This window comes from Chiloscyllium punctatum, unplaced genomic scaffold, assembly GCF_047496795.1.
Source record: "Chiloscyllium punctatum isolate Juve2018m unplaced genomic scaffold, sChiPun1.3 scaffold_594, whole genome shotgun sequence".
NCBI classification, from domain to species: domain Eukaryota; kingdom Metazoa; phylum Chordata; class Chondrichthyes; order Orectolobiformes; family Hemiscylliidae; genus Chiloscyllium; species Chiloscyllium punctatum.
Genome location: NW_027310328.1, coordinates 50,776 through 78,210, shown reverse-complemented (window position 1 = coordinate 78,210; position 27,435 = coordinate 50,776). Strand labels below are relative to the sequence as shown.

Genomic DNA, 27,435 nt, shown 5'->3' with positions numbered 1-27,435 from the left:
AAATATTCGGCACTATCCCACACCACAGTTAATTCCCCGGGAAGCAAAGCCATTTTACTTTTGTTTTCAACATCAATACAGTGGGGACAGAAACAGCATTTTAACAAAAAAGCTGCAGCGTTGGAGTTGATCTGCAGAAATGGCAGTGGTGGGATTCGAACCCACGCCCCTTTCGAGACTGGAACCTGGATCCAGCGCCTTAGACCGCTCGGCCACACTACCAGCCGGCCGCGCGCACCATTTTCTTGCGTTTCCAACTGTGCTCTCCTGCATAACAACAGATGCCAAGTCACATGAAAATGGTTCCATGATCCCTCTCCGACTCGCACAGCTGCTGGGATGTGCCCGTCTACAATATCAATTTCGCAGCAGATAATGAGAGCCCATCAATCCAGACAAAAATCAATGGTAAGCTGAGTCTATCTTCTCAGACTCCTTTCAGCTCCAAATGTATCTGTGAGAATATATGTTCGGTTATGATTTGGTCAAATAACCACGAGCTGCTTGACATTACTGCAATTTCGATTCTTGCTTTGCTAAATGATTTCACCCATTGCTTGAAACAGGGCAAGTTTCACGTTTACGCGGAACATGAAGCACACCGGACTACAGGGAAAATGCACAAAGCCGTGTTCCACATCATACCGTGCAGCGTAATTTCAGTCACTGTGTCTGTTTTGCAGAAAAAGAGTCCCAAACAATGTACTCCACCCTAAAACCGGAGGTCGCATTCCTATTCGAGAACGACAGATCGCATTGTGAGGATGCTCTGACCTCGGAGCCAGTTCTAGATGCCACTTTCCTTGCCTTTTACCCTAACCGTGCAATTTGCTGCAGAGATGTTCACTCCTGGACATCAGCCACATGGATAGCAACTGAGTTGGAAACCTGTGTGGGAATCGACGAGAAGCGACTCAATAAATTTTGCTCAATTCCATGGTGCTTATTAGAAATGCATTTTCTGTTCACCTCAATCTAAAAGGCAGTTTCTCAACATAGTAACAAAGTCAAAAGGTAATTACCTCACCCCACCCCCACTCCGGAAGAGGTGCTAACTGCCCTTGATTGCTTTTTGTTCTCGATGTGAAGAGCTCTCACGCCTCTGAGTCACCTTCACGTGTCTGGTTGCTGAGTGAGTCACAAAGAAGGAGTTTCTCCAGAGCTGCAACTGCCTGACTTCCCCACTCGACTTCGCCGTTTACATTTTCCTGCTCCTCAGTGATTTCAAGAAAACCAAATGGATGCGATGTCATTCTGTAACCTCTCTGTCGATTCCTCCGTTTCAGTTCCAACGTGGCTTAGGTCTCGGGGCGCACCTTAATACTAGCGACACCATGAAAGCACAGGTCCAGAGGTTCCTCTGAGAGTGTAATTTCTTTCATTGCTGTTGCTGATTGAAAGAGCCACTCAAGTGCGAACTGCTCCAAAACATGGTTCAGGACCTCTGGTGCCAATTCTCGTACGTTGAATAACGACAGACAGCTTCCAAACGAGGCCTTTCAGAGACGCCTTTGGGGTACATTTAACAGACAGACAAGTTCAGGAATCCGTGGTGCACTGTGACACCAGCGCATCAGCTTCTTCCCTGTCTTTGAACCGAGCCGCCTGCGCAAGGAATGCAAATGCGGTACTGCTTTTCGTAGAAGAATCAGAAGGGGGTAACTACACTCTCAAACAGAATTGCATATGATCAGAACCAGTTTGGATAAAAACTTTACAATTCTTTGCACAGTCATTAAATGGAATTGCATTACATTTCACTACGCGAGCAGATTTGTTCAAGCAACTTCGAAGGCAGGTTTGCAGATGGGAAAGCAAGCAAGAAAGCACCGTTCTTGTCCATGTAAAAGGCTGCCGATGAAGAACAAAGCAGTTTCTGCACAGTTTCGAACTGGGGACCTTTCGCGTGTGAGGCGAACGTGATGACCACTACACTACAGAAACAAGCCGCAGCCGCCCATCCGGCAGCTCAGGGGCATCCAGCACTGAAAGTTGAAGCCATTCTTCGTTTCACCTTTCTGTTTCCAATAGCTCGTTGTTGTCCAGCGTAATTGACATCTTCAAAACATAAAAAAAAGACACGTGAAATTGATGATAAAATTTAGACAAGGATGTGGTCAATGTTTGGACCGTAGGGCGAGGTCGACTAGGCTGGGACGACTTTCCCTGCAGCGTAACTACTGCGACATGATCTAATGGAAGGGTTGGAAACTGAGTATTTACGTGTTTTACCCAAGTTGGGGTGAGTTGAAAACTCGAGAGCATAGGTTTAAGGTGAGTGGGCTGAAATTGACAAAGGACCTGAGGCACATTTCCCACACAGAAGGTTGTGCGTGTATGGAATGAGCTCCCAGAGGAAGCGGAGGAGGCTCAGAAAATTGCATGAGTTTCTGGATAGGATGGGTTGAGAGGGTTTGGGGCCAAATACTGGGGAACCGGACTTGTTTATATTTGGCTATGTGCTGAGCATGGACGAGATACACCGAAGTATCTGTTTCCACGCGGTGTCCCCCAATAACGTTGTGTTGCTTACACCTGCTTTAAAGGATTACTTTTTAGCGGAGCTTGCCGTCGCAGTCTGTGGCACAATCCTTTACTGTGTTCGATGCTCACGGGAAAGGTAGTATTGCGAAACACTGCAGAAAGGAACGACTTCCTTACTTTTGCTCCGACTGACCATACTCTGTGAAATTTTCCCAGATCCTCAGTTAAGGACTTTTGCAGCTGGAAGTTTCCTCAGAAACGCTGTTAACTCGTAAAGTATTGAGCGAATCGCAAAACAGAAAGCATTTAACACGGAACACAAACAAAGCTGGCATACCTAATGCATTTTCAGACACAGAGATGCATGAATGCTAAATGTGAGACAGTCCGAGGGCATGATTTATAAAGTAATCTCACAACTAACAACAGGACAATTCCAAACTACTCTTTCACACATACTGCAGCCTTAGGGAACCACCACTTCCCAGACAATACTGAAAAGAGAGAAAGAAAGAACCTAATAAGAATGGGCCATAAAAAGTGAATTTCACCAATCACAGTCTCGATTAGATTACCTTTCCCTTCCGATGTCTCCAGGACGGAAACGAAGGAAATGGGAGAAATTCAACAACATATCACATCGAAATTCGTTGGAACGATTTTCCCATTGGCCGAAAAACCAAATAACGACGAGTCGAGTCACCCCAGGACTTTGTTTCACAACAGCGATGAAATACCGGTCTCCATTCGGTTCCAGTACAAGCTCAACTTGCCTGGAACAGCACAGCTGCTTGCGATTTTCTGCGCGGGAGGCGAACACGATCATGACAGACAGAGACACTTTGAAATATTCGGCACTATCCCACACCACAGTTAATTCCCCGGGAAGCAAAGCCATTTTACTTTTGTTTTCAACATCAATACAGTGGGGACAGAAACAGCATTTTAACAAAAAAGCTGCAGCGTTGGAGTTGATCTGCAGAAATGGCAGTGGTGGGATTCGAACCCACACCCCTTTCGAGACTGGAACCTGGATCCAGCGCCTTAGACCGCTCGGCCACACTACCAGCCGGCCGCGCGCACCATTTTCTTGCGTTTCCAACTGTGCTCTCCTGCATAACAACAGATGCCAAGTCACATGAAAATGGTTCCATGATCCCTCTCCGACTCGCACAGCTGCTGGGATGTGCCCGTCTACAATATCAATTTCGCAGCAGATAATGAGAGCCCATCAATCCAGACAAAAATCAATGGTAAGCTGAGTCTATCTTCTCAGACTCCTTTCAGCTCCAAATGTATCTGTGAGAATATATGTTCGGTTATGATTTGGTCAAATAACCACGAGCTGCTTGACATTACTGCAATTTCGATTCTTGCTTTGCTAAATGATTTCACCCATTGCTTGAAACAGGGCAAGTTTCACGTTTACGCGGAACATGAAGCACACCGGACTACAGGGAAAATGCACAAAGCCCTGTTCCACATCATACCGTGCAGCGTAATTTCAGTCACTGTGTCTGTTTTGCAGAAAAAGAGTCCCAAACAATGTACTCCACCCTAAAACCGGAGGTCGCATTCCTATTCGAGAACGACAGATCGCATTGTGAGGATGCTCTGACCTCGGAGCCAGTTCTAGATGCCACTTTCCTTGCCTTTTACCCTAACCGTGCAATTTGCTGCAGAGATGTTCACTCCTGGACATCAGCCACATGGATAGCAACTGAGTTGGAAACCTGTGTGGGAATCGACGAGAAGCGACTCAATAAATTTTGCTCAATTCCATGGTGCTTATTAGAAATGCATTTTCTGTTCACCTCAATCTAAAAGGCAGTTTCTCAACATAGTAACAAAGTCAAAAGGTAATTACCTCACCCCACCCCCACTCCGGAAGAGGTGCTAACTGCCCTTGATTGCTTTTTGTTCTCGATGTGAAGAGCACTCACGCCTCTGAGTCACCTTCACGTGTCTGGTTGCTGAGTGAGTCACAAAGAAGGAGTTTCTCCAGAGCTGCAACTGCCTGACTTCCCCACTCGACTTCGCCGTTTACATTTTCCTGCTCCTCAGTGATTTCAAGAAAACCAAATGGATGCGATGTCATTCTGTAACCTCTCTGTCGATTCCTCCGTTTCAGTTCCAACGTGGCTTAGGTCTCGGGGCGCACCTTAATACTAGCGACACCATGAAAGCACAGGTCCAGAGGTTCCTCTGAGAGTGTAATTTCTTTCATTGCTGTTGCTGATTGAAAGAGCCACTCAAGTGCGAACTGCTCCAAAACATGATTCAGGACCTCTGGTGCCAATTCTCGTACGTTGAATAACGACAGACAGCTTCCAAACGAGGCCTTTCAGAGACGCCTTTAGGGTACATTTAACAGACAGACAAGCTCAGGAATCCGTGGTGCACTGTGACACCAGCGCATCAGCTTCTTCCCTGTCTTTGAACCGAGCCGCCTGCGCTAGGAATGCAAATGCGGTACTGCTTTTCGTAGAAGAATCAGAAGGGGGTAACTACACTCTCAAACAGAATTGCATATGATCAGAACCAGTTTGGATAAAAACTTTACAATTCTTTGCACAGTCATTAAATGGAATTGCATTACATTTCACTACGCGAGCAGATTTGTTCAAGCAACTTCGAAGGCAGGTTTGCAGATGGGAAAGCAAGCAAGAAAGCACCGTTCTTGTCCATGTAAAAGGCTGCCGATGAAGAACAAAGCAGTTTCTGCCTAGTTTCGAACTGGGGACCTTTCGCGTGTGAGGCGAACGTGATGACCACTACACTACAGAAACAAGCCGCAGCCGCCCATCCGGCAGCTCAGGGGCATCCAGCACTGAAAGTTGAAGCCATTCTTCGTTTCACCTTTCTGTTTCCAATAGCTCGTTGTTGTCCAGCGTAATTGACATCTTCAAAACATAAAAAAAAGACACGTGAAATTGATGATAAAATATAGACAAGGATGTGGTCAATGTTTGGACCGTAGGGCGAGGTCGACTAGGCTGGGACGACTTTCCCTGCAGCGTAACGACTGCGACATGATCTAATGGAAGGGTTGGAAACTGAGTATTTACGTGTTTTACCCAAGTTGGGGTGAGTTGAAAACTCGAGAGCATAGGTTTAAGGTGAGTGGGCTGAAATTGACAAAGGACCTGAGGCACATTTCCCACACAGAAGGTTGTGCGTGTATGGAATGAGCTCCCAGAGGAAGCGGAGGAGGCTCAGAAAATTGCATGAGTTTCTGGATAGGATGGGTTGAGAGGGTTTGGGGCCAAATACTGGGGAACCGGACTTGTTTATATTTGGCTATGTGCTGAGCATGGACGAGATACACCGAAGTATCTGTTTCCACGCGGTGTCCCCCAATAACGTTGTGTTGCTTACACCTGCTTTAAAGGATTACTTTTTAGCGGAGCTTGCCGTCGCAGTCTGTGGCACAATCCTTTACTGTGTTCGATGCTCACGGGAAAGGTAGTATTGCGAAACACTGCAGAAAGGAACGACTTCCTTACTTTTGCTCCGACTGACCATACTCTGTGAAATTTTCCCAGATCCTCAGTTAAGGACTTTTGCAGCTGGAAGTTTCCTCAGAAACGCTGTTAACTCGTAAAGTATTGAGCGAATCGCAAAACAGAAAGCATTTAACACGGAACACAAACAAAGCTGGCATACCTAATGCATTTTCAGACACAGAGATGCATGAATGCTAAATGTGAGACAGTCCGAGGGCATGATTTATAAAGTAATCTCACAACTAACAACAGGACAATTCCAAACTACTCTTTCACACATACTGCAGCCTTAGGGAACCACCACTTCCCAGACAATACTGAAAAGAGAGAAAGAAAGAACCTAATAAGAATGGGCCATAAAAAGTGAATTTCACCAATTACAGTCTCGATTAGATTACCTTTCCCTTCCGATGTCTCCAGGACGGAAACGAAGGAAATGGGAGAAATTCAACAACATATCACATCGAAATTCGTTGGAACGATTTTCCCATTGGCCAAAAAACCAAATAACGACGAGTCGAGTCACCCCAGGACTTTGTTTCACAACAGCGATGAAATACCGGTCTCCATTCGGTTCCAGTACAAGCTCAACTTGCCTGGAACAGCACAGCTGCTTGCGATTTTCTGCGCGGGAGGCGAACACGATCATGACAGACAGAGACACTTTGAAATATTCGGCACTATCCCACACCACAGTTAATTCCCCGGGAAGCAAAGCCATTTTACTTTTGTTTTCAACATCAATACAGTGGGGACAGAAACAGCATTTTAACAAAAAAGCTGCAGCGTTGGAGTTGATCTGCAGAAATGGCAGTGGTGGGATTCGAACCCACGCCCCTTTCGAGACTGGAACCTGGATCCAGCGCCTTAGACCGCTCGGCCACACTACCAGCCGCCGCGCGCACCATTTTCTTGCGTTTCCAACTGTGCTCTCCTGCATAACAACAGATGCCAAGTCACATGAAAATGGTTCCATGATCCCTCTCCGACTCGCACAGCTGCTTGGATGTGCCCGTCTACAATATCAATTTCGCAGCAGATAATGAGAGCCCATCAATCCAGACAAAAATCAATGGTAAGCTGAGTCTATCTTTTCAGACTCCTTTCAGCTCCAAATGTATCTGTGAGAATATATGTTCGGTTATGATTTGGTCAAATAACCACGAGCTGCTTGACATTACTGCAATTTCGATTCTTGCTTTGCTAAATGATTTCACCCATTGCTTGAAACAGGGCAAGTTTCACGTTTACGCGGAACATGAAGCACACCGGACTACAGGGAAAATGCACAAAGCCGTGTTCCACATCATACCGTGCAGCGTAATTTCAGTCACTGTGTCTGTTTTGCAGAAAAAGAGTCCCAAACAATGTACTCCACCCTAAAACCGGAGGTCGCATTCCTATTCGAGAACGACAGATCGCATTGTGAGGATGCTCTGACCTCGGAGCCAGTTCTAGATGCCACTTTCCTTGCCTTTTACCCTAACCGTGCAATTTGCTGCAGAGTTGTTCACTCCTGGACATCAGCCACATGGATAGCAACTGAGTTGGAAACCTGTGTGGGAATCGACGAGAAGCGACTCAATAAATTTTGCTCAATTCCATGGTGCTTATTAGAAATGCATTTTCTGTTCACCTCAATCTAAAAGGCAGTTTCTCAACATAGTAACAAAGTCAAAAGGTAATTACCTCACCCCACCCCCACTCCGGAAGAGGTGCTAACTGCCCTTGATTGCTTTTTGTTCTCGATGTGAAGAGCTCTCACGCCTCTGAGTCACCTTCACGTGTCTGGTTGCTGAGTGAGTCACAAAGAATGAGTTTCTCCAGAGCTGCAACTGCCTGACTTCCCCACTCGACTTCGCCGTTTACATTTTCCTGCTCCTCAGTGATTTCAAGAAAACCAAATGGATGCGATGTCATTCTGTAACCTCTCTGTCGATTCCTCCGTTTCAGTTCCAACGTGGCTTAGGTCTCGGGGCGCACCTTAATACTAGCGACACCATGAAAGCACAGGTCCAGAGGTTCCTCTGAGAGTGTAATTTCTTTCATTGCTGTTGCTGATTGAAAGAGCCACTCAAGTGCGAACTGCTCCAAAACATGATTCAGGACCTCTGGTGCCAATTCTCGTACGTTGAATAACGACAGACAGCTTCCAAACGAGGCCTTTCAGAGACGCCTTTGGGGTACATTTAACAGACAGACAAGTTCAGGAATCCGTGGTGCACTGTGACACCAGCGCATCAGCTTCTTCCCTGTCTTTGAACCGAGCCGCCTGCGCAAGGAATGCAAATGCGGTACTGCTTTTCGTAGAAGAATCAGAAGGGGGTAACTACACTCTCAAACAGAATTGCATATGATCAGAACCAGTTTGGATAAAAACTTTACAATTCTTTGCACAGTCATTAAATGGAATTGCATTACATTTCACTACGCGAGCAGATTTGTTCAAGCAACTTCGAAGGCAGGTTTGCAGATGGGAAAGCAAGCAAGAAAGAACCGTTCTTGTCCATGTAAAAGGCGGCCGATGAAGAACAACGCAGTTTCTGCCCAGTTTCGAACTGGGGACCTTTCGCGTGTGAGGCGAACGTGATGACCACTACACTACAGAAACAAGCCGCAGCCGCCCATCCGGCAGCTCAGGGGCATCCAGCACTGAAAGTTGAAGCCATTCTTCGTTTCACCTTTCTGTTTCCAATAGCTCGTTGTTGTCCAGCGTAATTGACATCTTCAAAACATAAAAAAAAGACACGTGAAATTGATGATAAAATATAGACAAGGATGTGGTCAATGTTTGGACCGTAGGGCGAGGTCGACTAGGCTGGGACGACTTTCCCTGCAGCGTAACGACTGCGACATGATCTAATGGAAGGGTTGGAAACTGAGTATTTACGTGTTTTACCCAAGTTGGGGTGAGTTGAAAACTCGAGAGCATAGGTTTAAGGTGAGTGGGCTGAAATTGACAAAGGACCTGAGGCACATTTCCCACACAGAAGGTTGTGCGTGTATGGAATGAGCTCCCAGAGGAAGCGGAGGAGGCTCAGAAAATTGCATGAGTTTCTGGATAGGATGGGTTGAGAGGGTTTGGGGCCAAATACTGGGGAACCGGACTTGTTTATATTTGGCTATGTGCTGAGCATGGACGAGATACACCGAAGTATCTGTTTCCACGCGGTGTCCCCCAAAAACGTTGTGTTGCTTACACCTGCTTTAAAGGATTACTTTTTAGCGGAGCTTGCCGTCGCAGTCTGTGGCACAATCCTTTACTGTGTTCGATGCTCACGGGAAAGGTAGTATTGCGAAACACTGCAGAAAGGAACGACTTCCTTACTTTTGCTCCGACTGACCATACTCTGTGAAATTTTCCCAGATCCTCAGTTAAGGACTTTTGCAGCTGGAAGTTTCCTCAGAAACGCTGTTAACTCGTAAAGTATTGAGCGAATCGCAAAACAGAAAGCATTTAACACGGAACACAAACAAAGCTGGCATACCTAATGCATTTTCAGACACAGAGATGCATGAATGCTAAATGTGAGACAGTCCGAGGGCATGATTTATAAAGTAATCTCACAACTAACAACAGGACAATTCCAAACTACTCTTTCACACATTCTGCAGCCTTAGGGAACCACCACTTCCCAGACAATACTGAAAAGAGAGAAAGAAAGAACCTAATAAGAATGGGCCATAAAAAGTGAATTTCACCAATCACAGTCTCGATTAGATTACCTTTCCCTTCCGATGTCTCCAGGACGGAAACGAAGGAAATGGGAGAAATTCAACAACATATCACATCGAAATTCGTTGGAACGATTTTCCCATTGGCCGAAAAACCAAATAACGACGAGTCGAGTCACCCCAGGACTTTGTTTCACAACAGCGATGAAATACCGGTCTCCATTCGGTTCCAGTACAAGCTCAACTTGCCTGGAACAGCACAGCTGCTTGCGATTTTCTGCGCGGGAGGCGAACACGATCATGACAGACAGAGACACTTTGAAATATTCGGCACTATCCCACACCACAGTTAATTCCCCGGGAAGCAAAGCCATTTTACTTTTGTTTTCAACATCAATACAGTGGGGACAGAAACAGCATTTTAACAAAAAAGCTGCAGCGTTGGAGTTGATCTGCAGAAATGGCAGTGGTGGGATTCGAACCCACGCCCCTTTCGAGACTGGAACTTGGATCCAGCGCCTTAGACCGCTCGGCCACACTACCAGCCGGCCGCGCGCACCATTTTCTTGCGTTTCCAACTGTGCTCTCCTGCATAACAACAGATGCCAAGTCACATGAAAATGGTTCCATGATCCCTCTCCGACTCGCACAGCTGCTGGGATGTGCCCGTCTACAATATCAATTTCGCAGCAGATAATGAGAGCCCATCAATCCAGACAAAAATCAATGGTAAGCTGAGTCTATCTTCTCAGACTCCTTTCAGCTCCAAATGTATCTGTGAGAATATATGTTCGGTTATGATTTGGTCAAATAACCACGAGCTGCTTGACATTACTGCAATTTCGATTCTTGCTTTGCTAAATGATTTCACCCATTGCTTGAAACAGGGCAAGTTTCACGTTTACGCGGAACATGAAGCACACCGGACTACAGGGAAAATGCACAAAGCCCTGTTCCACATCATACCGTGCAGCGTAATTTCAGTCACTGTGTCTGTTTTGCAGAAAAAGAGTCCCAAACAATGTACTCCACCCTAAAACCGGAGGTCGCATTCCTATTCGAGAACGACAGATCGCATTGTGAGGATGCTCTGACCTCGGAGCCAGTTCTAGATGCCACTTTCCTTGCCTTTTACCCTAACCGTGCAATTTGCTGCAGAGATGTTCACTCCTGGACATCAGCCACATGGATAGCAACTGAGTTGGAAACCTGTGTGGGAATCGACGAGAAGCGACTCAATAAATTTTGCTCAATTCCATGGTGCTTATTAGAAATGCATTTTCTGTTCACCTCAATCTAAAAGGCAGTTTCTCAACATAGTAACAAAGTCAAAAGGTAATTACCTCACCCCACCCCCACTCCGGAAGAGGTGCTAACTGCCCTTGATTGCTTTTTGTTCTCGATGTGAAGAGCACTCACGCCTCTGAGTCACCTTCACGTGTCTGGTTGCTGAGTGAGTCACAAAGAAGGAGTTTCTCCAGAGCTGCAACTGCCTGACTTCCCCACTCGACTTCGCCGTTTACATTTTCCTGCTCCTCAGTGATTTCAAGAAAACCAAATGGATGCGATGTCATTCTGTAACCTCTCTGTCGATTCCTCCGTTTCAGTTCCAACGTGGCTTAGGTCTCGGGGCGCACCTTAATACTAGCGACACCATGAAAGCACAGGTCCAGAGGTTCCTCTGAGAGTGTAATTTCTTTCATTGCTGTTGCTGATTGAAAGAGCCACTCAAGTGCGAACTGCTCCAAAACATGATTCAGGACCTCTGGTGCCAATTCTCGTACGTTGAATAACGACAGACAGCTTCCAAACGAGGCCTTTCAGAGACGCCTTTAGGGTACATTTAACAGACAGACAAGCTCAGGAATCCGTGGTGCACTGTGACACCAGCGCATCAGCTTCTTCCCTGTCTTTGAACCGAGCCGCCTGCGCTAGGAATGCAAATGCGGTACTGCTTTTCGTAGAAGAATCAGAAGGGGGTAACTACACTCTCAAACAGAATTGCATATGATCAGAACCAGTTTGGATAAAAACTTTACAATTCTTTGCACAGTCATTAAATGGAATTGCATTACATTTCACTACGCGAGCAGATTTGTTCAAGCAACTTCGAAGGCAGGTTTGCAGATGGGAAAGCAAGCAAGAAAGCACCGTTCTTGTCCATGTAAAAGGCTGCCGATGAAGAACAAAGCAGTTTCTGCCTAGTTTCGAACTGGGGACCTTTCGCGTGTGAGGCGAACGTGATGACCACTACACTACAGAAACAAGCCGCAGCCGCCCATCCGGCAGCTCAGGGGCATCCAGCACTGAAAGTTGAAGCCATTCTTCGTTTCACCTTTCTGTTTCCAATAGCTCGTTGTTGTCCAGCGTAATTGACATCTTCAAAACATAAAAAAAAGACACGTGAAATTGATGATAAAATATAGACAAGGATGTGGTCAATGTTTGGACCGTAGGGCGAGGTCGACTAGGCTGGGACGACTTTCCCTGCAGCGTAACGACTGCGACATGATCTAATGGAAGGGTTGGAAACTGAGTATTTACGTGTTTTACCCAAGTTGGGGTGAGTTGAAAACTCGAGAGCATAGGTTTAAGGTGAGTGGGCTGAAATTGACAAAGGACCTGAGGCACATTTCCCACACAGAAGGTTGTGCGTGTATGGAATGAGCTCCCAGAGGAAGCGGAGGAGGCTCAGAAAATTGCATGAGTTTCTGGATAGGATGGGTTGAGAGGGTTTGGGGCCAAATACTGGGGAACCGGACTTGTTTATATTTGGCTATGTGCTGAGCATGGACGAGATACACCGAAGTATCTGTTTCCACGCGGTGTCCCCCAATAACGTTGTGTTGCTTACACCTGCTTTAAAGGATTACTTTTTAGCGGAGCTTGCCGTCGCAGTCTGTGGCACAATCCTTTACTGTGTTCGATGCTCACGGGAAAGGTAGTATTGCGAAACACTGCAGAAAGGAACGACTTCCTTACTTTTGCTCCGACTGACCATACTCTGTGAAATTTTCCCAGATCCTCAGTTAAGGACTTTTGCAGCTGGAAGTTTCCTCAGAAACGCTGTTAACTCGTAAAGTATTGAGCGAATCGCAAAACAGAAAGCATTTAACACGGAACACAAACAAAGCTGGCATACCTAATGCATTTTCAGACACAGAGATGCATGAATGCTAAATGTGAGACAGTCCGAGGGCATGATTTATAAAGTAATCTCACAACTAACAACAGGACAATTCCAAACTACTCTTTCACACATACTGCAGCCTTAGGGAACCACCACTTCCCAGACAATACTGAAAAGAGAGAAAGAAAGAACCTAATAAGAATGGGCCATAAAAAGTGAATTTCACCAATCACAGTCTCGATTAGATTACCTTTCCCTTCCGATGTCTCCAGGACGGAAACGAAGGAAATGGGAGAAATTCAACAACATATCACATCGAAATTCGTTGGAACGATTTTCCCATTGGCCGAAAAACCAAATAACGACGAGTCGAGTCACCCCAGGACTTTGTTTCACAACAGCGATGAAATACCGGTCTCCATTCGGTTCCAGTACAAGCTCAACTTGCCTGGAACAGCACAGCTGCTTACGATTTTCTGCGCGGGAGGCGAACACGATCATGACAGACAGAGACACTTTGAAATATTCGGCACTATCCCACACCACAGTTAATTCCCCGGGAAGCAAAGCCATTTTACTTTTGTTTTCAACATCAATACAGTGGGGACAGAAACAGCATTTTAACAAAAAAGCTGCAGCGTTGGAGTTGATCTGCAGAAATGGCAGTGGTGGGATTCGAACCCACGCCCCTTTCGAGACTGGAACCTGGATCCAGCGCCTTCGACCGCTCGGCCACACTACCAGCCGGCCGCGCGCACCATTTTCTTGCGTTTCCAACTGTGCTCTCCTGCATAACAACAGATGCCAAGTCACATGAAAATGGTTCCATGATCCCTCTCCGACTCGCACAGCTGCTGGGATGTGCCCGTCTACAATATCAATTTCGCAGCAGATAATGAGAGCCCATCAATCCAGACAAAAATCAATGGTAAGCTGAGTCTATCTTCTCAGACTCCTTTCAGCTCCAAATGTATCTGTGAGAATATATGTTCGGTTATGATTTGGTCAAATAACCACGAGCTGCTTGACATTACTGCAATTTCGATTCTTGCTTTGCTAAATGATTTCACCCATTGCTTGAAACAGGGCAAGTTTCACGTTTACGCGGAACATGAAGCACACCGGACTACAGGGAAAATGCACAAAGCCGTGTTCCACATCATACCGTGCAGCGTAATTTCAGTCACTGTGTCTGTTTTGCAGAATACGAGTCCCAAACAATGTACTCCACCCTAAAACCGGAGGTCGCATTCCTATTCGAGAACGACAGATCGCATTGTGAGGATGCTCTGACCTCGGAGCCAGTTCTAGATGCCACTTTCCTTGCCTTTTACCCTAACCGTGCAATTTGCTGCAGAGATGTTCACTCCTGGACATCAGTCACATGGATAGCAACTGAGTTGGAAACCTGTGTGGGAATCGACGAGAAGCGACTCAATAAATTTTGCTCAATTCCATGGTGCTTATTAGAAATGCATTTTCTGTTCACCTCAATCTAAAAGGCAGTTTCTCAACATAGTAACAAAGTCAAAAGGTAATTACCTCACCCCACCCCCACTCCGGAAGAGGTGCTAACTGCCCTTGATTGCTTTTTGTTCTCGATGTGAAGAGCTCTCACGCCTCTGAGTCACCTTCACGTGTCTGGTTGCTGAGTGAGTCACAAAGAAGGAGTTTCTCCAGAGCTGCAACTGCCTGACTTCCCCACTCGACTTCGCCGTTTACATTTTCCTGCTCCTCAGTGATTTCAAGAAAACCAAATGGATGCGATGTCATTCTGTAACCTCTCTGTCGATTCCTCCGTTTCAGTTCCAACGTGGCTTAGGTCTCGGGGCGCACCTTAATACTAGCGACACCATGAAAGCACAGGTCCAGAGGTTCCTCTGAGAGTGTAATTTCTTTCATTGCTGTTGCTGATTGAAAGAGCCACTCAAGTGCGAACTGCTCCAAAACATGATTCAGGACCTCTGGTGCCAATTCTCGTACGTTGAATAACGACAGACAGCTTCCAAACGAGGCCTTTCAGAGACGCCTTTGGGGTACATTTAACAGACAGACAAGTTCAGGAATCCGTGGTGCACTGTGACACCAGCGCATCAGCTTCTTCCCTGTCTTTGAACCGAGCCGCCTGCGCAAGGAATGCAAATGCGGTACTGCTTTTCGTAGAAGAATCAGAAGGGGGTAACTACACTCTCAAACAGAATTGCATATGATCAGAACCAGTTTGGATAAAAACTTTACAATTCTTTGCACAGTCATTAAATGGAATTGCATTACATTTCACTACGCGAGCAGATTTGTTCAAGCAACTTCGAAGGCAGGTTTGCAGATGGGAAAGCAAGCAAGAAAGAACCGTTCTTGTCCATGTAAAAGGCTGCCGATGAAGAACAAAGCAGTTTCTGCCCAGTTTTGAACTGGGGACCTTTCGCGTGTGAGGCGAACGTGATGACCACTACACTACAGAAACAAGCCGCAGCCGCCCATCCGGCAGCTCAGGGGCATCCAGCACTGAAAGTTGAAGCCATTCTTCGTTTCACCTTTCTGTTTCCAATTGCTCGTTGTTGTCCAGCGTAATTGACATCTTCAAAACATAAAAAAAAGACACGTGAAATTGATGATAAAATATAGACAAGGATGTGGTCAATGTTTGGACCGTAGGGCGAGGTCGACTAGGCTGGGACGACTTTCCCTGCAGCGTAACGACTGCGACATGATCTAATGGAAGGGTTGGAAACTGAGTATTTACGTGTTTTACCCAAGTTGGGGTGAGTTGAAAACTCGAGAGCATAGGTTTAAGGTGAGTGGGCTGAAATTGACAAAGGACCTGAGGCACATTTCCCACACAGAAGGTTGTGCGTGTATGGAATGAGCTCCCAGAGGAAGCGGAGGAGGCTCAGAAAATTGCATGAGTTTCTGGATAGGATGGGTTGAGAGGGTTTGGGGCCAAATACTGGGGAACCGGACTTGTTTATATTTGGCTATGTGCTGAGCATGGACGAGATACACCGAAGTATCTGTTTCCACGCGGTGTCCCCCAAAAACGTTGTGTTGCTTACACCTGCTTTAAAGGATTACTTTTTAGCGGAGCTTGCCGTCGCAGTCTGTGGCACAATCCTTTACTGTGTTCGATGCTCACGGGAAAGGTAGTATTGCGAAACACTGCAGAAAGGAACGACTTCCTTACTTTTGCTCCGACTGACCATACTCTGTGAAATTTTCCCAGATCCTCAGTTAAGGACTTTTGCAGCTGGAAGTTTCCTCAGAAACGCTGTTAACTCGTAAAGTATTGAGCGAATCGCAAAACAGAAAGCATTTAACACGGAACACAAACAAAGCTGGCATACCTAATGCATTTTCAGACACAGAGATGCATGAATGCTAAATGTGAGACAGTCCGAGGGCATGATTTATAAAGTAATCTCACAACTAACAACAGGACAATTCCAAACTACTCTTTCACACATTCTGCAGCCTTAGGGAACCACCACTTCCCAGACAATACTGAAAAGAGAGAAAGAAAGAACCTAATAAGAATGGGCCATAAAAAGTGAATTTCACCAATCACAGTCTCGATTAGATTACCTTTCCCTTCCGATGTCTCCAGGACGGAAACGAAGGAAATGGGAGAAATTCAACAACATATCACATCGAAATTCGTTGGAACGATTTTCCCATTGGCCGAAAAACCAAATAACGACGAGTCGAGTCACCCCAGGACTTTGTTTCACAACAGCGATGAAATACCGGTCTCCATTCGGTTCCAGTACAAGCTCAACTTGCCTGGAACAGCACAGCTGCTTGCGATTTTCTGCGCGGGAGGCGAACACGATCATGACAGACAGAGACACTTTGAAATATTCGGCACTATCCCACACCACAGTTAATTCCCCGGGAAGCAAAGCCATTTTACTTTTGTTTTCAACATCAATACAGTGGGGACAGAAACAGCATTTTAACAAAAAAGCTGCAGCGTTGGAGTTGATCTGCAGAAATGGCAGTGGTGGGATTCGAACCCACGCCCCTTTCGAGACTGGAACCTGGATCCAGCGCCTTAGACCGCTCGGCCACACTACCAGCCGGCCGCGCGCACCATTTTCTTGCGTTTCCAACTGTGCTCTCCTGCATAACAACAGATGCCAAGTCACATGAAAATGGTTCCATGATCCCTCTCCGACTCGCACAGCTGCTGGGATGTGCCCGTCTACAATATCAATTTCGCAGCAGATAATGAGAGCCCATCAATCCAGACAAAAATCAATGGTAAGCTGAGTCTATCTTCTCAGACTTCTTTCAGCTCCAAATGTATCTGTGAGAATATATGTTCGGTTATGATTTGGTCAAATAACCACGAGCTGCTTGACATTACTGCAATTTCGATTCTTGCTTTGCTAAATGATTTCACCCATTGCTTGAAACAGGGCAAGTTTCACGTTTACGCGGAACATGAAGCTCACCGGACTACAGGGAAAATGCACAAAGCCGTGTTCCACATCATACCGTGCAGCGTAATTTCAGTCACTGTGTCTGTTTTGCAGAAAAAGAGTCCCAAACAATGTACTCCACCCTAAAACCGGAGGTCGCATTCCTATTCGAGAACGACAGATCGCATTGTGAGGATGCTCTGACCTCGGAGCCAGTTCTAGATGCCACTTTCCTTGCCTTTTACCCTAACCGTGCAATTTGCTGCAGAGATGTTCACTCCTGGACATCAGTCACATGGATAGCAACTGAGTTGGAAACCTGTGTGGGAATCGACGAGAAGCGACTCAATAAATTTTGCTCAATTCCATGGTGCTTATTAGAAATGCATTTTCTGTTCACCTCAATCTAAAAGGCAGTTTCTCAACATAGTAACAAAGTCAAAAGGTAATTACCTCACCCCACCCCCACTCCGGAAGAGGTGCTAACTGCCCTTGATTGCTTTTTGTTCTCGATGTGAAGAGCTCTCACGCCTCTGAGTCACCTTCACGTGTCTGGTTGCTGAGTGAGTCACAAAGAAGGAGTTTCTCCAGAGCTGCAACTGCCTGACTTCCCCACTCGACTTCGCCGTTTACATTTTCCTGCTCCTCAGTGATTTCAAGAAAACCAAATGGATGCGATGTCATTCTGTAACCTCTCTGTCGATTCCTCCGTTTCAGTTCCAACGTGGCTTAGGTCTCGGGGCGCACCTTAATACTAGCGACACCATGAAAGCACAGGTCCAGAGGTTCCTCTGAGAGTGTAATTTCTTTCATTGCTGTTGCTGATTGAAAGAGCCACTCAAGTGCGAACTGCTCCAAAACATGATTCAGGACCTCTGGTGCCAATTCTCGTACGTTGAATAACGACAGACAGCTTCCAAACGAGGCCTTTCAGAGACGCCTTTGGGGTACATTTAACAGACAGACAAGTTCAGGAATCCGTGGTGCACTGTGACACCAGCGCATCAGCTTCTTCCCTGTCTTTGAACCGAGCCGCCTGCGCAAGGAATGCAAATGCGGTACTGCTTTTCGTAGAAGAATCAGAAGGGGGTAACTACACTCTCAAACAGAATTGCATATGATCAGAACCACTTTGGATAAAAACTTTACAATTCTTTGCACAGTCATTAAATGGAATTGCATTACATTTCACTACGCGAGCAGATTTGTTCAAGCAACTTCGAAGGCAGGTTTGCAGATGGGAAAGCAAGCAAGAAAGCACCGTTCTTGTCCATGTAAAAGGCTGCCGATGAAGAACAAAGCAGTTTCTGCCCAGTTTCGAACTGGGGACCTTTCGCGTGTGAGGCGAACGTGATGACCACTACACTACAGAAACAAGCCGCAGCCGCCCATCCGGCAGCACAGGGGCATCCAGCACTGAAAGTTGAAGCCATTCTTCGTTTCACCTTTCTGTTTCCAATAGCTCGTTGTTGTCCAGCGTAATTGACATCTTCAAAACATAAAAAAAAGACACGTGAAATTGATGATAAAATTTAGACAAGGATGTGGTCAATGTTTGGACCGTAGGGCGAGGTCGACTAGGCTGGGACGACTTTCCCTGCAGCGTAACGACTGCGACATGATCTAATGGAAGGGTTGGAAACTGAGTATTTACGTGTTTTACCCAAGTTGGGGTGAGTTGAAAACTCGAGAGCATAGGTTTAAGGTGAGTGGGCTGAAATTGACAAAGGACCTGAGGCACATTTCCCACACAGAAGGTTGTGCGTGTATGGAATGAGCTCCCAGAGGAAGCGGAGGAGGCTCAGAAAATTGCATGAGTTTCTGGATAGGATGGGTTGAGAGGGTTTGGGGCCAAATACTGGGGAACCGGACTTGTTTATATTTGGCTATGTGCTGAGCATGGACGAGATACACCGAAGTATCTGTTTCCACGCGGTGTCCCCCAAAAACGTTGTGTTGCTTACACCTGCTTTAAAGGATTACTTTTTAGCGGAGCTTGCCGTCGCAGTCTGTGGCACAATCCTTTACTGTGTTCGATGCCCACGGGAAAGGTAGTATTGCGAAACACTGCAGAAAGGAACGACTTCCTTACTTTTGCTCCGACTTCCCAGATCCTCAGTTAAGGACTTTTGCAGCTGGAAGTTTCCTCAGAAACGCTGTTAACTCGTAAAGTATTGAGCGAATCGCAAAACAGAAAGCATTTAACACGGAACACAAACAAAGCTGGCATACCTAATGCATTTTCAGACACAGAGGTGCATGAATGCTAAATGTGAGACAGTCCGAGGGCATGATTTATAAAGTAATCTCACAACTAACAACAGGACAATTCCAAACTACTCTTTCACACATACTGCAGCCTTAGGGAACCACCACTTCCCAGACAATACTGAAAAGAGAGAAAGAAAGAACCTAATAAGAATGGGCCATAAAAAGTGAATTTCACCAATCACAGTCTCGATTAGATTACCTTTCCCTTCCGATGTCTCCAGGACGGAAACGAAGGAAATGGGAGAAATTCAACAACATATCACATCGAAATTCGTTGGAACGATTTTCCCATTGGCTGAAAAACCAAATAACGACGAGTCGAGTCACCCCAGGACTTTGTTTCACAACAGCGATGAAATACCGGTCTCCATTCGGTTCCAGTACAAGCTCAACTTGCCTGGAACAGCACAGCTGCTTGCGATTTTCTGCGCGGGAGGCGAACACGATCATGACAGACAGAGACACTTTGAAATATTCGGCACTATCCCACACCACAGTTAATTCCCCGGGAAGCAAAGCCATTTTACTTTTGTTTTCAACATCAATACAGTGGGGACAGAAACAGCATTTTAACAAAAAAGCTGCAGCGTTGGAGTTGATCTGCAGAAATGGCAGTGGTGGGATTCGAACCCACGCCCCTTTCGAGACTGGAACCTGGATCCAGCGCCTTCGACCGCTCGGCCACACTACCAGCCGGCCGCGCGCACCATTTTCTTGCGTTTCCAACTGTGCTCTCCTGCATAACAACAGATGCCAAGTCACATGAAAATGGTTCCATGATCCCTCTCCGACTCGCACAGCTGCTGGGATGTGCCCGTCTACAATATCAATTTCGCAGCAGATAATGAGAGCCCATCAATCTAGACAAAAATCAATGGTAAGCTGAGTCTATCTTTTCAGACTCCTTTCAGCTCCAAATGTATCTGTGAGAATATATGTTCGGTTATGATTTGGTCAAATAACCACGAGCTGCTTGACATTACTGCAATTTCGATTCTTGCTTTGCTAAATGATTTCACCCATTGCTTGAAACAGGGCAAGTTTCACGTTTACGCGGAACATGAAGCACACCGGACTACAGGGAAAATGCACAAAGCCGTGTTCCACATCATACCGTGCAGCGTAATTTCAGTCACTGTGTCTGTTTTGCAGAAAAAGAGTCCCAAACAATGTACTCCACCCTAAAACCGAAAGTCGCATTCCTATTCGAGAACGACAGATCGCATTGTGAGGATGCTCTGACCTCGGAGCCAGTTCTAGATGCCACTTTCCTTGCCTTTTACCCTAACCGTGCAATTTGCTGCAGAGATGTTCACTCCTGGACATCAGCCACATGGATAGCAACTGAGTTGGAAACCTGTGTGGGAATCGACGAGAAGCGACTCAATAAATTTTGCTCAATTCCATGGTGCTTATTAGAAATGCATTTTCTGTTCACCTCAATCTAAAAGGCAGTTTCTCAACATAGTAACAAAGTCAAAAGGTAATTTCCTCACCCCACCCCCACTCAAGAAGAGGTGCTAACTGCCCTTGATTGCTTTTTGTTCTCGATGTGAAGAGCTCTCACGCCTCTGAGTCACCTTCACGTGTCTGGTTGCTGAGTGAGTCACAAAGAAGGAGTTTCTCCAGAGCTGCAACTGCCTGACTTCCCCACTCGACTTCGCCGTTTACATTTTCCTGCTCCTCAGTGATTTCAAGAAAACCAAATGGATGCGATGTCATTCTGTAACCTCTCTGTCGATTCCTCCGTTTCAGTTCCAACGTGGCTTAGGTCTCGGGGCGCACCTTAATACTAGCGACACCATGAACGCACAGGTCCAGAGGTTCCTCTGAGAGTGTAATTTCTTTCATTGCTGTTGCTGATTGAAAGAGCCACTCAAGTGCGAACTGCTCCAAAACATGATTCAGGACCTCTGGTGCCAATTCTCGTACGTTGAATAACGACAGACAGCTTCCAAACGAGGCCTTTCAGAGACGCCTTTGGGGTACATTTAACAGACAGACAAGTTCAGGAATCCGTGGTGCACTGTGACACCAGCGCATCAGCTTCTTCCCTGTCTTTGAACCGAGCCGCCTGCGCAAGGAATGCAAATGCGGTACTGCTTTTCGTAGAAGAATCAGAAGGGGGTAACTACACTCTCAAACAGAATTGCATATGATCAGAACCAGTTTGGATAAAAACTTTACAATTCTTTGCACAGTCATTAAATGGAATTGCATTACATTTCACTACGCGAGCAGATTTGTTCAAGCAACTTCGAAGGCAGGTTTGCAGATGGGAAAGCAAGCAAGAAAGAACCGTTCTTGTCCATGTAAAAGGCTGCCGATGAAGAACAACGCAGTTTCTGCCCAGTTTCGAACTAGGGACTTTTCGCGTGTGAGGCGAACGTGATGACCACTACACTACAGAAACAAGCCGCAGCCGCCCCTCCGGAAGCTCAGGGGCATCCAGCACTGAAAGTTGAAGCCATTCTTCGTTTCACCTTTCTGTTTCCAATAGCTCGTTGTTGTCCAGCGTAATTGACATCTTCAAAACATAAAAAAAAGACACGTGAAATTGATGATAAAATATAGACAAGGATGTGGTCAATGTTTGGACCGTAGGGCGAGGTCGACTAGGCTGGGACGACTTTCCCTGCAGCGTAACGACTGCGACATGATCTAATGGAAGGGTTGGAAACTGAGTATTTACGTGTTTTACCCAAGTTGGGGTGAGTTGAAAACTCGAGAGCATAGGTTTAAGGTGAGTGGGCTGAAATTGACAAAGGACCTGAGGCACATTTCCCACACAGAAGGTTGTGCGTGTATGGAATGAGCTCCCAGAGGAAGCGGAGGAGGCTCAGAAAATTGCATGAGTTTCTGGATAGGATGGGTTGAGAGGGTTTGGGGCCAAATACTGGGGAACCGGACTTGTTTATATTTGGCTATGTGCTGAGCATGGACGAGATACACCGAAGTATCTGTTTCCACGCGGTGTCCCCCAAAAACGTTGTGTTGCTTACACCTGCTTTAAAGGATTACTTTTTAGCGGAGCTTGCCGTCGCAGTCTGTGGCACAATCCTTTACTGTGTTCGATGCTCACGGGAAAGGTAGTATTGCGAAACACTGCAGAAAGGAACGACTTCCTTACTTTTGCTCCGACTGACCATACTCTGTGAAATTTTCCCAGATCCTCAGTTAAGGACTTTTGCAGCTGGAAGTTTCCTCAGAAACGCTGTTAACTCGTAAAGTATTGAGCGAATCGCAAAACAGAAAGCATTTAACACGGAACACAAACAAAGCTGGCATACCTAATGCATTTTCAGACACAGAGATGCATGAATGCTAAATGTGAGACAGTCCGAGGGCATGATTTATAAAGTAATCTCACAACTAACAACAGGACAATTCCAAACTACTCTTTCACACATTCTGCAGCCTTAGGGAACCACCACTTCCCAGACAATACTGAAAAGAGAGAAAGAAAGAACCTAATAAGAATGGGCCATAAAAAGTGAATTTCACCAATCACAGTCTCGATTAGATTACCTTTCCCTTCCGATGTCTCCAGGACGGAAACGAAGGAAATGGGAGAAATTCAACAACATATCACATCGAAATTCGTTGGAACGATTTTCCCATTGGCCGAAAAACCAAATAACGACGAGTCGAGTCACCCCAGGACTTTGTTTCACAACAGCGATGAAATACCGGTCTCCATTCGGTTCCAGTACAAGCTCAACTTGCCTGGAACAGCACAGCTGCTTGCGATTTTCTGCGCGGGAGGCGAACACGATCATGACAGACAGAGACACTTTGAAATATTCGGCACTATCCCACACCACAGTTAATTCCCCGGGAAGCAAAGCCATTTTACTTTTGTTTTCAACATCAATACAGTGGGGACAGAAACAGCATTTTAACAAAAAAGCTGCAGCGTTGGAGTTGATCTGCAGAAATGGCAGTGGTGGGATTCGAACCCACGCCCCTTTCGAGACTGGAACCTGGATCCAGCGCCTTAGACCGCTCGGCCACACTACCAGCCGGCCGCGCGCACCATTTTCTTGCGTTTCCAACTGTGCTCTCCTGCATAACAACAGATGCCAAGTCACATGAAAATGGTTCCATGATCCCTCTCCGACTCGCACAGCTGCTGGGATGTGCCCGTCTACAATATCAATTTCGCAGCAGATAATGAGAGCCCATCAATCCAGACAAAAATCAATGGTAAGCTGAGTCTATCTTCTCAGACTCCTTTCAGCTCCAAATGTATCTGTGAGAATATATTTTCGGTTATGATTTGGTCAAATAACCACGAGCTGCTTGACATTACTGCAATTTCGATTCTTGCTTTGCTAAATGATTTCACCCATTGCTTGAAACAGGGCAAGTTTCACGTTTACGCGGAACATGAAGCACACCGGACTACAGGGAAAATGCACAAAGCCGTGTTCCACATCATACCGTGCAGCGTAATTTCAGTCACTGTGTCTGTTTTGCAGAAAAAGAGTCCCAAACAATGTACTCCACCCTAAAACCGGAGGTCGCATTCCTATTCGAGAACGACAGATCGCATTGTGAGGATGCTCTGACCTCGGAGCCAGTTCTAGATGCCACTTTCCTTGCCTTTTACCCTAACCGTGCAATTTGCTGCAGAGATGTTCACTCCTGGACATCAGCCACATGGATAGCAACTGAGTTGGAAACCTGTGTGGGAATCGACGAGAAGCGACTCAATAAATTTTGCTCAATTCCATGGTGCTTATTAGAAATGCATTTTCTGTTCACCTCAATCTAAAAGGCAGTTTCTCAACATAGTAACAAAGTCAAAAGGTAATTACCTCACCCCACCCCCACTCCGGAAGAGGTGCTAACTGCCCTTGATTGCTTTTTGTTCTCGATGTGAAGAGCTCTCACGCCTCTGAGTCACCTTCACATGTCTGGTTGCTGAGTGAGTCACAAAGAAGGAGTTTCTCCAGAGCTGCAACTGCCTGACTTCCCCACTCGACTTCGCCGTTTACATTTTCCTGCTCCTCAGTGATTTCAAGAAAACCAAATGGATGCGATGTCATTCTGTAACCTCTCTGTCGATTCCTCCGTTTCAGTTCCAACGTGGCTTAGGTCTCGGGGCGCACCTTAATACTAGCGACACCATGAAAGCACAGGTCCAGAGGTTCCTCTGAGAGTGTAATTTCTTTCATTGCTGTTGCTGATTGAAAGAGCCACTCAAGTGCGAACTGCTCCAAAACATGATTCAGGACCTCTGGTGCCAATTCTCGTACGTTGAATAACGACAGACAGCTTCCAAACGAGGCCTTTCAGAGACGCCTTTGGGGTACATTTAACAGACAGACAAGTTCAGGAATCCGTGGTGCACTGTGACACCAGCGCATCAGCTTCTTCCCTGTCTTTGAACCGAGCCGCCTGCGCAAGGAATGCAAATGCGGTACTGCTTTTCGTAGAAGAATCAGAAGGGGGTAACTACACTCTCAAACAGAATTGCATATGATCAGAACCAGTTTGGATAAAAACTTTACAATTCTTTGCACAGTCATTAAATGGAATTGCATTACATTTCACTACGCGAGCAGATTTGTTCAAGCAACTTCGAAGGCAGGTTTGCAGATGGGAAAGCAAGCAAGAAAGCACCGTTCTTGTCCATGTAAAAGGCTGCCGATGAAGAACAAAGCAGTTTCTGCCCAGTTTCGAACTGGGGACCTTTCGCGTGTGAGGCGAACGTGATGACCACTACACTACAGAAACAAGCCGCAGCCGCCCATCCGGCAGCTCAGGGGCATCCAGCACTGAAAGTTGAAGCCATTCTTCGTTTCACCTTTCTGTTTCCAATAGCTCGTTGTTGTCCAGCGTAATTGACATCTTCAAAACATAAAAAAAAGACACGTGAAATTGATGATAAAATATAGACAAGGATGTGGTCAATGTTTGGACCGTAGGGCGAGGTCGACTAGGCTGGGACGACTTTCCCTGCAGCGTAACGACTGCGACATGATCTAATGGAAGGGTTGGAAACTGAGTATTTACGTGTTTTACCCAAGTTGGGGTGAGTTGAAAACTCGAGAGCATAGGTTTAAGGTGAGTGGGCTGAAATTGACAAAGGACCTGAGGCACATTTCCCACACAGAAGGTTGTGCGTGTATGGAATGAGCTCCCAGAGGAAGCGGAGGAGGCTCAGAAAATTGCATGAGTTTCTGGATAGGATGGGTTGAGAGGGTTTGGGGCCAAATACTGGGGAACCGGACTTGTTTATATTTGGCTATGTGCTGAGCATGGACGAGATACACCGAAGTATCTGTTTCCACGCGGTGTCCCCCAAAAACGTTGTGTTGCTTACACCTGCTTTAAAGGATTACTTTTTAGCGGAGCTTGCCGTCGCAGTCTGTGGCACAATCCTTTACTGTGTTCGATGCTCACGGGAAAGGTAGTATTGCGAAACACTGCAGAAAGGAACGACTTCCTTACTTTTGCTCCGACTGACCATACTCTGTGAAATTTTCCCAGATCCTCAGTTAAGGACTTTTGCAGCTGGAAGTTTCCTCAGAAACGCTGTTAACTCGTAAAGTATTGAGCGAATCGCAAAACAGAAAGCATTTAACACGGAACACAAACAAAGCTGGCATACCTAATGCATTTTCAGACACAGAGATGCATGAATGCTAAATGTGAGACAGTCCGAGGGCATGATTTATAAAGTAATCTCACAACTAACAACAGGACAATTCCAAACTACTCTTTCACACATTCTGCAGCCTTAGGGAACCACCACTTCCCAGACAATACTGAAAAGAGAGAAAGAAAGAACCTAATAAGAATGGGCCATAAAAAGTGAATTTCACCAATCACAGTCTCGATTAGATTACCTTTCCCTTCCGATGTCTCCAGGACGGAAACGAAGGAAATGGGAGAAATTCAACAACATATCACATCGAAATTCGTTGGAACGATTTTCCCATTGGCCGAAAAACCAAATAACGACGAGTCGAGTCACCCCAGGACTTTGTTTCACAACAGCGATGAAATGCCGGTCTCCATTCGGTTCCAGTACAAGCTCAACTTGCCTGGAACAGCACAGCTGCTTGCGATTTTCTGCGCGGGAGGCGAACACGATCATGACAGACAGAGACACTTTGAAATATTCGGCACTATCCCACACCACAGTTAATTCCCCGGGAAGCAAAGCCATTTTACTTTTGTTTTCAACATCAATACAGTGGGGACAGAAACAGCATTTTAACAAAAAAGCTGCAGCGTTGGAGTTGATCTGCAGAAATGGCAGTGGTGGGATTCGAACCCACGCCCCTTTCGAGACTGGAACCTGGATCCAGCGCCTTCGACCGCTCGGCCACACTACCAGCCGGCCGCGCGCACCATTTTCTTGCGTTTCCAACTGTGCTCTCCTGCATAACAACAGATGCCAAGTCACATGAAAATGGTTCCATGATCCCTCTCCGACTCGCACAGCTGCTGGGATGTGCCCGTCTACAATATCAATTTCGCAGCAGATAATGAGAGCCCATCAATCCAGACAAAAATCAATGGTAAGCTGAGTCTATCTTCTCAGACTCTTTTCAGCTCCAAATGTATCTGTGAGAATATATGTTCGGTTATGATTTGGTCAAATAACCACGAGCTGCTTGACATTACTGCAATTTCGATTCTTGCTTTGCTAAATGATTTCACCCATTGCTCGAAACAGGACAAGTTTCACGTTTACACGGAACATGAAGCACACCGGACTACAGGGAAAATGCACTAAGCTGAGCAGGCCGTGTTCCACATCATACCGTGCAGCATAATTTCAGTCACTGTTTCTGTTTTGCAGAATAAGGGTCCCAAAGAAAGTTCTCTACCCTAAAACCGGAAGTCGTATTACATTCCGAGAACGACAGATCACATTGTGAGGATGCTCTGACCTCGGATCCACTTCGAGATGACACTTTCCGTGCCTTTTACC

General features: G+C 46.1%; 16 non-coding genes across 16 annotated transcripts; all 16 read right to left on the bottom strand.

Moving 5' to 3' along the window:
• Nucleotides 1-140: 140 nt before the first annotated feature.
• Nucleotides 141-222, bottom strand: trnal-cag (transfer RNA leucine (anticodon CAG)). Its single transcript has one exon. It is a non-coding gene; the product is annotated as a tRNA-Leu (tRNA).
• Nucleotides 223-3,469: 3,247 nt separating this feature from the next.
• On the bottom strand, nt 3,470-3,551 carry trnal-cag (transfer RNA leucine (anticodon CAG)). Its single transcript has one exon. It is a non-coding gene; the product is annotated as a tRNA-Leu (tRNA).
• A 1,649-nt stretch (nt 3,552-5,200) lies between these two features.
• trnav-cac (transfer RNA valine (anticodon CAC)) lies at nt 5,201-5,273 on the bottom strand. Its single transcript has one exon. It is a non-coding gene; the product is annotated as a tRNA-Val (tRNA).
• A 1,525-nt stretch (nt 5,274-6,798) lies between these two features.
• On the bottom strand, nt 6,799-6,880 carry trnal-cag (transfer RNA leucine (anticodon CAG)). Its single transcript has one exon. It is a non-coding gene; the product is annotated as a tRNA-Leu (tRNA).
• A 1,648-nt stretch (nt 6,881-8,528) lies between these two features.
• Nucleotides 8,529-8,601, bottom strand: trnav-cac (transfer RNA valine (anticodon CAC)). Its single transcript has one exon. It is a non-coding gene; the product is annotated as a tRNA-Val (tRNA).
• Nucleotides 8,602-10,126: 1,525 nt separating this feature from the next.
• On the bottom strand, nt 10,127-10,208 carry trnal-caa (transfer RNA leucine (anticodon CAA)). Its single transcript has one exon. It is a non-coding gene; the product is annotated as a tRNA-Leu (tRNA).
• Nucleotides 10,209-11,857: 1,649 nt separating this feature from the next.
• Nucleotides 11,858-11,930, bottom strand: trnav-cac (transfer RNA valine (anticodon CAC)). Its single transcript has one exon. It is a non-coding gene; the product is annotated as a tRNA-Val (tRNA).
• Nucleotides 11,931-13,455: 1,525 nt separating this feature from the next.
• On the bottom strand, nt 13,456-13,537 carry trnal-cag (transfer RNA leucine (anticodon CAG)). Its single transcript has one exon. It is a non-coding gene; the product is annotated as a tRNA-Leu (tRNA).
• A 1,649-nt stretch (nt 13,538-15,186) lies between these two features.
• On the bottom strand, nt 15,187-15,259 carry trnav-cac (transfer RNA valine (anticodon CAC)). Its single transcript has one exon. It is a non-coding gene; the product is annotated as a tRNA-Val (tRNA).
• A 1,525-nt stretch (nt 15,260-16,784) lies between these two features.
• Nucleotides 16,785-16,866, bottom strand: trnal-cag (transfer RNA leucine (anticodon CAG)). Its single transcript has one exon. It is a non-coding gene; the product is annotated as a tRNA-Leu (tRNA).
• Nucleotides 16,867-18,515: 1,649 nt separating this feature from the next.
• trnav-cac (transfer RNA valine (anticodon CAC)) lies at nt 18,516-18,588 on the bottom strand. The gene has a single exon. It is a non-coding gene; the product is annotated as a tRNA-Val (tRNA).
• Nucleotides 18,589-20,093: 1,505 nt separating this feature from the next.
• Nucleotides 20,094-20,175, bottom strand: trnal-cag (transfer RNA leucine (anticodon CAG)). The gene has a single exon. It is a non-coding gene; the product is annotated as a tRNA-Leu (tRNA).
• A 1,649-nt stretch (nt 20,176-21,824) lies between these two features.
• trnav-cac (transfer RNA valine (anticodon CAC)) lies at nt 21,825-21,897 on the bottom strand. Its single transcript has one exon. It is a non-coding gene; the product is annotated as a tRNA-Val (tRNA).
• Nucleotides 21,898-23,422: 1,525 nt separating this feature from the next.
• On the bottom strand, nt 23,423-23,504 carry trnal-cag (transfer RNA leucine (anticodon CAG)). Its single transcript has one exon. It is a non-coding gene; the product is annotated as a tRNA-Leu (tRNA).
• A 1,649-nt stretch (nt 23,505-25,153) lies between these two features.
• On the bottom strand, nt 25,154-25,226 carry trnav-cac (transfer RNA valine (anticodon CAC)). Its single transcript has one exon. It is a non-coding gene; the product is annotated as a tRNA-Val (tRNA).
• A 1,525-nt stretch (nt 25,227-26,751) lies between these two features.
• trnal-cag (transfer RNA leucine (anticodon CAG)) lies at nt 26,752-26,833 on the bottom strand. The gene has a single exon. It is a non-coding gene; the product is annotated as a tRNA-Leu (tRNA).
• Between the last annotated feature and the right edge of the window lie 602 nt (nt 26,834-27,435).